This window comes from Melitaea cinxia, chromosome 18, assembly GCF_905220565.1.
Source record: "Melitaea cinxia chromosome 18, ilMelCinx1.1, whole genome shotgun sequence".
Taxonomy (NCBI): Eukaryota; Metazoa; Arthropoda; class Insecta; order Lepidoptera; family Nymphalidae; genus Melitaea; species Melitaea cinxia.
In genome coordinates this window covers 4,478,446-4,492,388 of record NC_059411.1, presented here as the reverse complement: position 1 = coordinate 4,492,388, position 13,943 = coordinate 4,478,446, and the positions used below count along the sequence as shown (strand labels likewise).

At 32.3% G+C, this 13,943-nt stretch overlaps 1 protein-coding gene across 1 annotated transcript in view; it reads left to right on the top strand.

Moving 5' to 3' along the window:
* Positions 1-13,943, top strand: part of LOC123662288 — a 236,682-nt gene that overhangs the window by 166,341 nt on the left and 56,398 nt on the right. The window lies entirely within an intron of this gene.

Sequence of the window (13,943 nt, the reverse complement as noted above, 5' to 3'; positions counted from 1 at the left end):
TGTATAATTTCCCAACATTTTTCTTTTACATTGAATAACTATCGCTGTCAGGTGTCTTTGAGAACCAAAATGAAGACTTTACGTGCTCTCTAAGGCACCGTGGGAAGACCTACAAGAACCTATAAGAAAAGACGCACTAGAAATATGTACATCTACAACTACTTTTAATAATTTCTATTAATATTTGAAGTACTATTTTCATATAATTTAATTGAAAATATTATTATGCTTTGAATCGAGTTCCCTTTATTCTAGAAAATGCAATTGTTTAAAATAAAAACGTAAGTTTTGCAAGAAGATAATATAAGCACAATTTGTCAAGACATTGAAAACATTTTAGTATAATATAAGAGCAGTTGACTTCATCCAACATTCTGATTTATTCATCTCTCTCGCGTCTCTCGTAAAAATTATTTATTTTTGTCCCTTTAGTCCTTTTCACTGTATAAAATATTACAAGATATTCAAGTGATATGGCGTCGTAAATGTGACTGAAACCTCTTCCGCCGTGGCTATTCGGATTGCGAATGTTCTAGATGCACGTTGTCAAATAAAAGATGTATTATTTTAGGGTTGGGTCGGGTGGGTCGGGTGCTCATCCCAAGTACAATAACATCATACGAAATTTTTGAGAACCAGTATCTCGGATAGTGGTAAATACAAGTGGACTTAAAAAAAACTTTTTTAATCATCTTTAAAAAAGGATTTATGTTCTATTTCAATTTTACCACATTTTTTTCCATATCTTATACGAAGTATTTGCAAATTACAAAATAATCATCTAATATGTTTAGTATATTATACAAACGGAAGACAAAAGAATAAATATACCTTAGAATATACATTTTCGGGAATCACATATAAAATCGTACTACAAGGTTTTACATAAAATCAAATTATATACTTCACTTACTTCAAAATATAAACCCTTCTTTTTTAAACATTTAACAAAACAAATATTGTTTTTATTAATTTTACATAGCATATTCCTTTAGTATAATTTTGTGATCAAGTAGAGTTTAGGCGGTCGTATGAGAATCAGAATGAGAAGTGGACACCTATTAATTGTTATCCTTAAGATGGCAAAAGAAAAGAAACATCACAACAAAAGGTTTGACGACCATTGTAAACCAAAAAGGTAGCAGGAAACGTTTGGAGAAGAATGCCCAAGACAGAACAAGGTGGTGATCTTGAAAGAAGCTTTTAACGTTTATGCGTTTCCACAATTTTATTAAGAACCGACAATACAAATAAAAAATAATGAAAAGTAAAATGTCTGGTCCTTAAAAGGTAAACAAACAAAAGTACTATCAGATTGGATTTATCACGATCATTTTATTTAATATTTAAAAAAATGTTTCGTTAATTTTTAACCAACTTTTATATATTATGTCTTCCCCTTAAAATCTTAATTTCATTCAAAATTATATCAAACCGAGTTCATGTTTACATTTATCTTTTTTTTTAAAACTTTATGCTACTGCCCAAAATGCACATTTTGTATGCTATTTTATCGTTTAATAGATGAGCGTGTGAGGAGTCAAATTAAGAATACCAGAAATATTAAGATATGTCTTGAAAAACGACAGCTCTGGTGGATATACGCTTTTACTGTTGGAAAATCGTTAATCTTTGATGTGAATTTACATATTTCAACCTGTATTTAAATACTGCAATCAAAGTTGTCAAAATATTAGTTACAGGTTTTCTGTTAAATCTCTGCGGATCGACCCCTGTATGTGTAATGTGAATCTCTATTCAGCTCTTCAATAACGACGAAAGTAAAGGATATATTCGAAAAAGCTTTGATGTTAACCAAACTTTACCTCATTGTAAACTTAATCTTTTAATGGTGTGTTAAAAACTAACTTACAAGAAACGCAACGGAATAATATCTGGCGCTGTGGTATGGTTACACAGCCGGCAAACTTAATACAACTTGGCACTATTTCAATGCGGTACCATATTTTTATTACAAAGCCAAGTTAAAGTAGATCACGCTTCAATTCCAAATTTTTCTGTATTTGCATTCCACGATCGTTGAAATATTATTAAAGTCAGACAATTTTACAGACATTACTGATATGTAGGAATGAAAAGAAGATCAACTCTTTGTAAGACTCGTTTTCAAGGTTTTTTTTTTATACAAGTGATATACATCCACGGGCTTATGAACCCATGTCCTTTTTTATTCTAAAAACATGCATTTTTTTTTTTTTTTTTTTATTTCAAGGTAGGCGTTACTCAGCAACATCGCTGTTCAAGTTAACTTAATGTCTCCAAAAGAGACGTGAGTCCACCGACCGGTTACAATTTATCTATGTTTTTAACCGACTTCCAAAAAAGGAGGAGGTTCTCAATTCGACTGTATTTTTTTTTTTTTTTTTTTTTTTTTTTATGTATGTTACATCAGAACTTTTGACCAGGTAGACCGATTTCGACAAATTTTGTTTTAATCGAAAGGTGGTGTGTGCCGATTGGTCCCATTTAAATTTATTTGAGATCTAACAACTACTTTTCGAATTATATCTAATAATGCGTTTTTACTTGACGCTTTTTTCGTCGACCTACGTTGTATTATACCACATAACTTTCTACTGGGTGTACCGATTTTGATAATTCTTTTTTTGTTGGAAAGGGGATATCCCTAGTTTGGTACCATGATAAGGAAACCAGGATCTGATGATGGAATCTCAGAGAAATCGAGAGAAACTCTTGAAAATCCGCAATAACTTTTTACTGGGCGTATCGATTTTGATAATTTTTACTTTAATCGAAAGCTGATGTTTATCATGTGGTCACATATAAATTTTATCGAGATCTGATAACTACTTTTTGATTAATCTTTGATAACGCGTATTTACTTGACATTATTTTCGTCACCTTACGTTGTATTATACCTCATAACTTTTTACTGGGTGCACCGATTTTGACGTTTCTTATATAAATTAAAAGCTACTATTCGTCACGTGGTCCCATTCAAATTTAATTGAGATTTGATTAGTAATTTGTGAGTTATATCTAATATTGCGTATTTACTTGACGGTTTTTTCGTCACTCTACGTTGTATTATACGTTATATCTTTTTACTGGGTGCACTGATTTTGATCTTTTTTGTATAAATCAAAAGCTAATACTTGTCATGTCGTCCGTTTTAAATATGATTGAGATATAATGAGCAATTTTTGAGTAATCTTTGATGACACGTAATTTACATGACGATGTTAAGACGACTGTGGTCATGTTCAATACTTTGCCACAACGCCATCTATCAAAATGTAATGAAATTACTTCGTTCACTATCGATCAAATTACAATATTCCACTAGAGTAGAGAGTAGCAGTTTATTCGTTATAAATATATTTGAGCTTTTAATTTTTGAGTTATCGCTAATACTGGGTATTTACTTGGCTATTTTACGTCGACCAACGTTATATTAACCTCATTACTATTTTACTGGGTGGACCGATATCGATGATTCTTTTTTTAATCGATAGGTGGTGCTTGTCATGTGGTCCCATTTAAATATAATTGAGATTTGACTCGAACTTTTTGAGCTATATCTGATATGGCGTATTTACTTGACTGTTTTTGGAGTTTTCCCCTTAAGAATCGATTTTCATTTAAGGCCCCGGAATGAAAAAATTGAACAGTAAAATCTACTGAACGAATGACCTTGTTAGAGATGGCGTTCAGACGTTTTCTAATAACGGAATTAGGTTTCGATAGATGGCGTTATTGCATTCATTTATTTACAATTTGATATAGTAATAATATATTTCTTAGACTAGTAAGCCTTTTTGTGCCTATTTAGACAGTTGATCTGAAGGGGTAAACTCCAGTCGTGCATCGGAGCTGTGTGAAAACATGAACATTACATATTTTTAATAAAAAAGACATAAACCGTAATTCAATATAAATCCGCTTCAACTAAAAAACCCGCCGTAATAAGCGATGTCAGCGCTTCGCGCGAATCGACGACGGGCCTTTTATGAAATTTCTGCCTACAATCGCTAACAAAATGTTAGAAATAACAGTAGAACATTATATAATTCTACAATTTTATAATGTCGCGTTATATGGAATACGAACAAAGTATTACTATTTTTTCGTCGATCTACGTTGTATTACTCTTCGATGTAATTGAAGTCGGTTTTTTTTTCGTTTGCGAGCAAACACAATTATTTTTTTCTTTTTTTTCTTTTTTTATTATTATAATTTTTTTTTCCTTATAATTATATACTTATACTTGCGTTTTCAAGGATTTGAATTTTTAAACTTTAAAAATCTCTTCGTTATAAAAAAAATTAACAACGTGTTTTTGCAATTTTCACAAACTACAACAAAAGGTAAGTTTCATAATCGGACTTTCGTATAAAGTCAATTTTCATTCTCATATATAAAATTCTCGTATCGCGGTGTTTGTTACCATAGTCCTCCGTCACAGCTGGACCGATTTTTATGAAATTTTGTGTGCACATGTGTAGAACTGAGAATCGGCCAAAATTTATTTTTATACCCCTAAATGATAAGGGTGATCCCAAATTTTTTTTGACAAAATTTTATAACTTTATTTTATTATGATTTGGCATGGACAAATATATACAACCATAAATTTTCATCCTTCTACCACCAACCCCTATTTTTAATAGCGTTTAGCGGCAAGACAACGTTTGCTGGGTCAACTAGTCTTAATATATATAAATCTCGTGTCACAATGTTTGTCCTCAATGGACTCCTAAACCACTTAACCGATTATAATAAAATTCGCACACCATGTGCAGTTCGATCTAACTTGAAAGATAGGCTATATTTTATTTTGATATATTAATTATTATATTTAAGAAAAAATAAAGAAGGCGGTACAAAGTTCGCCAGGTCAGCTAGTATTACATAAAATATACGAACGTATGCATTTTATCCTAATTCGCTTTCAATTAATAGACTTCGGATTTACAGACATTAATCAGTCGAATTTTTTTAACTTCTTTTTAATTTCACAAATCAATAGTGTGGATCAACTCTTATGAAATTGTTATACTAAAACACTGAAAAACATGTTTCCACCATGACAAAATCATAACATGAAAGATATTGCGTCCTTCGTAGCCTGCTAGCTGAATAATCTAATTCTAGATTACTACATTTAGCTGCAAACTACCTCATCAAATAAAAGCCAGTCTTCCTGAAGTGAAATTAGGTCTTCTCTCTTGCACGAGCCTGTCGTAATATCTAAAACTCACTTCACGTTTTTACAATGAATCTTGACTAAATTACTATTATAAAAATTAAATTACTATATATATAACATTCTTTCTTTTTGTCTATTTTTTTGACACCATCATTAATTGCCTTAATCCTGTTGATGATATCGAATAAAATTAGAAAGTTAAGACGAAATTAATGTGGTTATAGAGTCACGATTCAGCCTGTATCATCTCACTGCTGGGCTGCTGGGTATGGGCCTTTTTCTCAACGAAGGAGCGTCGGAGCTTTAATCCACCACGCTGCTCCAATGCGTCGTGGTGTGTGCGCGCGGGTTGGCGGATATATTCTCTACTATGAGTAACGATCGTCAATATCAGGTATTAATGATAATAACCGAAACTTGACATCTGTAAAAATAGATAATTATTATCTGTGCAAGATTCGAATTTACAACCGCCAGCTCTCGTACCATTTCACACAAAAGATTAACTCTTTTAAATATGATGAAAAATATCCGTTTCCGTATAGTATAGAATGGTACAATAATAAAATTAAGTAAATTATGAAAACATACATAACGAATTCCCTAAACTCAAACCTTACCTTTCAAATTCGACCCATTTAGGTGAAAGTTCGAAAATATCCAAGTAACTTCCAAAGTTGCAGATCGTTTGGTTTTTGTGGTAAAAGAACAATTTTCCGCATCCCATCCCTCGTTGAAGTAATAAATTTACGTATTTCTTCGAGTTCTTAAGTAAGATTAATGTTCTCAATTAAATTACACAATTATGAGAAAATTGATTAAAATTTGCAATAACATTTTTCATCCGGGCTTAATATATTAAAACCTAACTCGTTTTAATAATGGCTACGAGTATGATGATGATGTGGTTACGTAATTTAGACAAGTTTCCAACATCGTTTTCTTCACGGAACCTAGACAGAAAATTATGTAAAGAAAATTTAAGTGCATCTTTATTATTAAATTATATTTAAATGATAAATTAAAAGTAAAAACTGTTTAAAAACCAAGTTCTATTTTAAATATGTTAAAAAGCATAAAATAAACTTTTACTATCAACATATAAAGTAATTACACAATTTATATGATATATAAGCTGGTAAGTACTTAGTTTAATTACTTAGTTTTGAAAATTATATCAATTAAAATTATTAGATCAATTTATTTAATTTACTTGTTTATCTATGTAGGTAAATTTTGCGACAACCAAAAAAATGAAAAACAACATTTCGAAAAATCAAATTCTTTCATTTGATATCCATTATGTATGGGTGAATGAAATGAATGGATAAGGAAATGTAGAAAAATATAAAAACTTATCTTTACAAGTACGCTCTATTGGATTTAGTGTAACATCACTTTGTTTTTCGAGTTACTTATAGCAAGCCCTTTCATTTAATACCCATTTTATAGGAGTGCATTAAAATTAACTACTCCGCCATCTATAGTGTTCCACCATGTTGTATTTAGAATGACGTCACACATCTAACCATGTATTGTTACCCAAACTAAACGTGTATATGAAATTTCAGCTCAATCGATTAAAAATGTATATTTCAAAAGTGGGTTGCAAGATTCCACCCAATCAACAATCAAAACAATCATTCATACTTACATACATACTTACATACATACATTGCAAGTTAAATAAAAGCCTTTAAAAATATGTAGTCAAGTCGTTAGATACGACGGTACAACATTTACATTGTAGTACACACTTATTATTTTGTATATCTGTTTCTTACTTTTTAGGGTGATCCTTTAGAAAGCATTTGAGATCTGTGGTATGAAAAACGCGCAATTTCGTATCCTAAACTGATAGTTATTTACAACATTTCGCGAATACAAAGCACTACTTTTGGTTATCAATGAGATATGATACAAACGAAACCAAATAAAGACAATAGAATTTATTAAGATAACTTGTTGCTTTGAAGAATAAACCTTCTTTGTAGCTACAAAGATCTGTATGATGATACTTAATATCAGTATTGTACGAAGACTTCTACGAAATGTATTTTATTTCTATTGTGCTAAAAACAAAATTGTCTAAAGAACATAGATTAAATATTAATAGAGTTTATACTAGTTTACCGCAAAGCTGTTTTGCCGGTGAAGTAATGAAAATATATTTCTCCGTCGACTTTTTATTAAAGAATAATAAAATCAAAAACAACGTTTACTTAGTAAAATATATAACAGAACTAGCGGACCCGGCGGACGTTGTCCCGCTCGCTCTTATGGGTGGAATTTCTTAAAATCCGTTCTTAGCTAATACTCTACTCAGCGAAAGGAATTTCAACTAAATTTCAAGTCTCTACGCCTTATAGTTCCAGAGATATCGTGATGAGTCAATATATAGGTGGAAATCTCTTATATAATATAAATATAGATAAATTTCTAAAATATAATTATGTTTGCTGGCAAACGAAAAAAAAACCGACTTCAATTACATCGACAAGTAATACAACGTAGGTAGACGAAGAAATAGTCAAGTAAATATGCATTATCAAAGATTACTCCAAAAGTTGTAATCAGATCTCGATGAAATATGACCACGTGATAAACATCGGCTTTCGATTAAGTTAAAAATCATCAAAATCGGTACACCCAGTAAAAAGTTATGCGGATTTTCGAGGGTTTCCCTCGATTTCTCTGGAATCCCATCATCAGATCCTGGTTTCCTTATCATGGTACCACACTTAGGATATCTTCTTTCCAACAAAAAAAATATCATCAAAATCGGTTCATAAACGACGAAGTTATCCTCGAATATATAACATATATATTCGGTCGAATTGAGAAACCTCCTCCTTTTTTGAAGTCGGTTAAAAAGTAGCCTAAGTTACTCCTTACTATATCAGCTATGCCCCGCACATGACTAACATTTGTATTGACCATACAGGTGTTTGCCGTGATCTGGGTGTTTGTGCAGTCCTTGTGGGTCTCCCCACCGTGCCTCGGAGAGCACGTTAAGTCGTCGGTCCCGGTTGTTATCATGTACACCTGATAGCGATCGTTACTCATAGTAGAGAATATATCCGCCAATCCGCATTGGAGCAGCGTGGTGGATTAAGCTCTGATCCTTCTCCTACATGGGGAAAGAGGCCTATGCCCAGTAATGGGATATTACAGGCTGAAGCGAATATCAGCTGTCAGCCAGTGAAAGTCCTGTTAAAATCGATCCAGCCGTTTCAGAGATTAGCCGGAACAAACAGATAAACAGACAGATAAAAATTGTAAAAAATGTTATTTTGGTATATGTATCGTGTATACATCCATATGATCCATATAAAAAGCAGTTATTTTAATATTACAAACAGACACTCCAATTTTAATTATTTGTATAGATAAATAGATTGTAAAACATAAATTATAAAGATGAATTTAAAATACAAATTTATAAAAAATATTTTTTATAAAAAAGTATAAGAACATTTAATGAGATTTGATTATTATTCTGATATAAAAATTTTGTGTGGGTACCACACACTAGAGAGAAAGCTATAAAGTTCATATATTAACTAACACCCGCAATTTTTTATTTGTGATGATGTCATTACACTTACGTTTACGTAAATATTAATCAAACGAACTCATTTATATATCAAATACTGTAAGTATCATTTTAAATCATTCAGATTATTATAAAATGTCATAAATATAAATAAGACGTTAAAATTTAACAGAGCTCCAGTACGTAAAACGACCTAGCAAAAGTCCATTGCCTAGCGCATGTCTTAAGTTTCAAGTTTAGCTTTAAGAACGGCTGAAACTCACACAGAATATGCGAACACTGCAATAACTTGTCCATATTTTTACGCTCAAATAATAAATGCATCCTTGTCTTGTAAGATGATTTTAAATATTTTTAACTTGAGCAAAAATGAGTGGTTTTCGCAAAGTATTTTTTTTTTTTATACGAAGACAAAAAGAATATTTAGAAAATCGGAGAAAAAGTATTTAAACACAGTTTGACACAGCTCATCACAGGTGACATACAAAAAATATAATAATTTACCAAATTTAAAGGAATGCGAAAGACGCTTCCAATAAATATAGTGCTAATTTTTATCACTTTGCTCTGTCCATCTTCCTAATCAGTAAAATGTATCTTGTAATTTACAGTTTATTGGAATGTTATGTGTATACTTTCCCAAATCCGGTAATAGAATGACATCGTGTAACCTTCGTATTTACATCGGGTTAGTTTACACATTGTGTGAGCGTACTGTGGAGATGTAGTACGGAAAACAAATTACGTAGTCTCTGCATTGGATTTCGGGTAGCGATGCGTGCACGTACGCAGTGATCGCTGGACGGCCTTTGAAAATCGCAGTAAATACGTACGCTAATATACTACGTAAATCCGACTTGTAGAACGAAGTATAGTTAAAATTTACTTTTAATTACATTAATTTACGACATCCATACACGCGTGTAATATTCTTACGATTGTGTTAATTTAATATTTTTAAATACATTTTTGCAGATTATCCATAATTGTAGGTAGGGTTGGTAGGAATTAGTTCTTTCCAGCAGTCGTACTTATTTAGTAAATTACGTCAGAAGCGCGATTGTAATAAAGGGTTTATGCTCGTAAATTTTATCCTAGTCCTAATTTAGTACGCTATTTATTTTACATAAATAGGCCTCTGCGCAACGGTACGCTAATATTGCCTCTTGGCAAACTTACAGTTTTACCTCCCATTACGTCTGCAATGTGTACAGTAAAAACCAGACATAAATAAAATAAACGAAATAACAAATCGCTCAAAAATATTAATACATTTATACTTTATTTGTTCGAATTTATTATCATTAGAAATCGGGCAAATTAAAATTAAATATATAAAGAATGATGGATCATTCAGGTCTCTGACGTAAATTTTATCCTTAAATATATCACAAAAAAAAAAAACAAATGTAAACGTAACGAAATACGAGGAACAATAAACTGACATATTTCTACTTTCGTATTAAAACACAATTAAAGTTTTACTTTCATTAGGAATAAAATTACTAAAAATAGTTATAAATCTATCTTATATTTATGATGAATCATCAACACATTCAAATCAATCATCGAGGAGGGAGGAGGTCAAAAATAATATTTATTTCATAGCATTGCCCTCTCGGGTCTCAGTGTCCGATGTCACGTATTTCTTCATAAAACGCCCGGACACGTTGGCAACTGCGGGTGCATACGAAATTGACTATATTTCACAATCTAAGACATTTCTGGGAAATTCTTCAAGAAAGATTCGAACATTTTATATTCCCATAAATCTCTAATATAAAATTATAAACTACTGCTACGTCTGTATAAGTTATAATAATGTTATGCTACTAGAGTCATTAGAGTTTTACTTATTGAATTTTATCTGTATAGTGATATGCAATTTATATTATTGCAAGTAAACTTTTAGAATCATGAATTATACAAAAGTAATGTAATTTATAAGAATAAAAATAAAATATTTTCAAGTAATTACAGGATTATTTAATTCCCGAAAAATAGTAAGGCCACTGTAACTATGGATCAACTCAGCAAATGTCAATATTTATTTAATGGAAATATAATTATTTATTATATCAAACTAGCTGTACCCTGCGCGCGTGGCTACGCTTTATTTATTTATTTGTTTTTTTTTTGGTCGTACTAATTCAGAAACCTTTGTGGGCTCTTTGTGGGCACCACACTTTTCTAAAAATCTTGACCTGATCAAATGCATAGTTTACGATTATATAAAGGACATACACATATTTACATTATTTGTACACTTCCTAACCACTTTTCTATGCCAGGGCATAGACAAGCGTTAGGTATAGGACAGGTCCTATACCTAAAGGTTATCTGGAAGAAATCGCTCTTTTAGTGATAAGAACGCCTTTGTACATCTTCCTCTAATTGTACTACTTTTGTTTGTTTTATTATTATTGTTATTCCCTATTAAAAACGACGCGATGTTTCAAACGTACGCTCAAACGTCTTTGTTTCTCGAGAAACGCCTTCCGTTTGCAATCTAGAATAATATAACAATGACTAGTGTCAGCCTTTTGGATATCAGATAAGACGGATTTTCCTATTTCACATTAAGCTAACGTTTGTCTATTCTCTGTTTTTCTTAAATGTTCGTAGTCAACAGTGAACCTTTATTTTTCAGTATTAAATCGTCTCTTCCTCTTTCTATTTATTTTATTAAAGTTATTGCATTTTTAACTATAACTTTTTCTGTGTGGGATATTGTTGTTTGAACTGAATTGGACTTAACAGCATTTGAATGGCCTTAGACCACTTATTCTATGTAGGAAAGGACTGGTGCTTAATGTTTGACGGCGATATATTGCGGGTTAGAGGATACCTTATCTACCAAGAATACCATTCTTATCAGGTGGTTGTGGTAATAATAAGAACTGATGGCTTTGCATATTGATTTTGATGATAGGGAGATAAAAACAAACAATCTAACCAGATTTTTTTTTCTATATTTACATTATTATCAGCCTGAGCGAAAATCGAAAATCGAACTCATCATCATCGCAATTATTAAAACATTCATCGCCATATTCATATGATCATGAATATGGGCAGTCGCCCTTCTCGTTAATACTGCGTGGTATAAAGGCAGGTATATTTTTCTACAGGATTTACCATATTGTTATTTTGAAACTTCCATATAATTTCGTAATAAAAATCACGTTAAGTGAAAGTTAAAAAATAAACATTTATTACAAAAAAAATTATTTTGAGAGGTAGGGCACAGCAGGAATTCCCTGCTCAAAATATGGAGCAGCCCAACTGGGGAAGTACCTCGACCTTACAGAAGATCGCAGCTAAATAATACTGTTTTCAAACAGTATTGTGTTCCTGTTGGTGAGTAGGGTGACCAGAGCTTCTGGGGGGATTGGGGATTGGGTCGGCAACGCGCTTGCGATGCTTCTGGTGTTGCAGGCGTCTTTAAGCTATGGTAATCGCTTACCATCAGGTGAGCTGTACGCTTGTTTGCCGACCTAGTGATATAAAAAATAAAAAAGGAAAAAATTTCGCACAAATTGTAATAAAAATTACTTAAGATATTGGTTATGGTAAACAGGAAATAATTATAAGATTAGCCCCCTACTAATATTACATATTGTGCAGGGCAACTAGTCTATTCTTATAGAAGGTAAATGTTAGTTTTCTTAACTTATCCTTACAAGTCACTCTGTATTTACTGTCATTATAATGGCTGGGTTAAAACTACTGTAACAATATTGAAAACAAAGGAACTTGGTGGCATGTCGAACTTCAGCTTATTTCATTTACTTAGTATATAAAGTTATAAGTTAAAACGCATAAAAATTAGGTGTCAGATCTAATCCAAAATCTACCAAAATCTTCTTGAAGAACTACATCCAAACCACGGTAAATAAAGCCATGTCCACTCTTGTACATTTATAGAATATGACTATTCTGAAAGCTTATTCATTCTCAAAAACATTTTTTGAGAATCTACTTTTTTATTCTAATAATATCATCATCATCATCACAGCAGCCTTTCGTAGTCCACTACTGGACATAAGCCTCCACAAGTTCACTCTTAAAATGGCGTGAACTCATGTGTTTTGCCCATAGTCACCACTTAATAACTTCTAATAATATACCTTTCAAAAATGTTTAAATCAATCAAAGGAAACATAATTCACTTAACAAGTCATCACTTTATTGCCTAATCTGTTCTGCATCAAGGCCGATGAAAACACGAACATTAAAATAAGAATATTGGTAGAATCATATCGTTCAGTTAAGTCCCTAAATACACAAATAAAGCAATACAAGTAAGGTAATTCTGTGGGTAATCAATAGTCAAAGTGAATAATGGCCGACTTGGAGACTTGTCGATTGCAATCGAATTCTCGAACAATCGAATCGGGTAGCGCACAATACACTCGGAAATAACTTCTGCGGGTTCCAGCGTACTTCGTAGCTTAGCTACGGAATTGTCAGGATGTTCTATTCTGTTCTAGAATTCAAAGACTCCCACGTGTCGATGTGATTTAAACTTGTGAGGTGAATATGCAAGTAACTAATTATTGTTTATATGTAATTCCATCCATCACTCTGGTGTAGTGGTGCGTGTGGGCGCTCACAAACCGGTGATTTCAGATTCGATTCCCACTCGGAAAAAGGATATTTGTATTTGTACAAATATTTTTTCCGGTCTGGTTGTCTGTCCTTGTGGGTTTCCCACCGTGCCCCAAAAAGCACGTTAAACAGTCGGTCCCAGTTGTTATCATAGATACCTGATAGCGGACGTTACTCATAATAGGGAATATATCCGTCAACCAGCAGTGGAGCAGATGTTGGATTAAGCTCCGATCCTTCTCCTACATGGAGAAAAGGGTATATGCCCAGCAGTGGGATGTTACAGACTGAATCGTGATATACTTATATCCAGTACGCCTGATGGCAGTTTTAAGGGACATTACCTAAGGAGTAAGATAAAGAGTAGCCACTACTGTAAGGGTAAAATCCGGAAATCAGCAGCGACCATCTTAGTACTATCCAAACTCCTTCTTGGACCTAGTCTCCTTAATAGGACCTTAAAAGTGTTGATGTCTTAAATTCATAGTCAGTCATTCACTCATTTTTGTTCCTTTCATGAAAGAACATTTAAGATTACATTAGTTACGGGCTTAAATTAATACAATATTTTAGAAGTAAAAACGT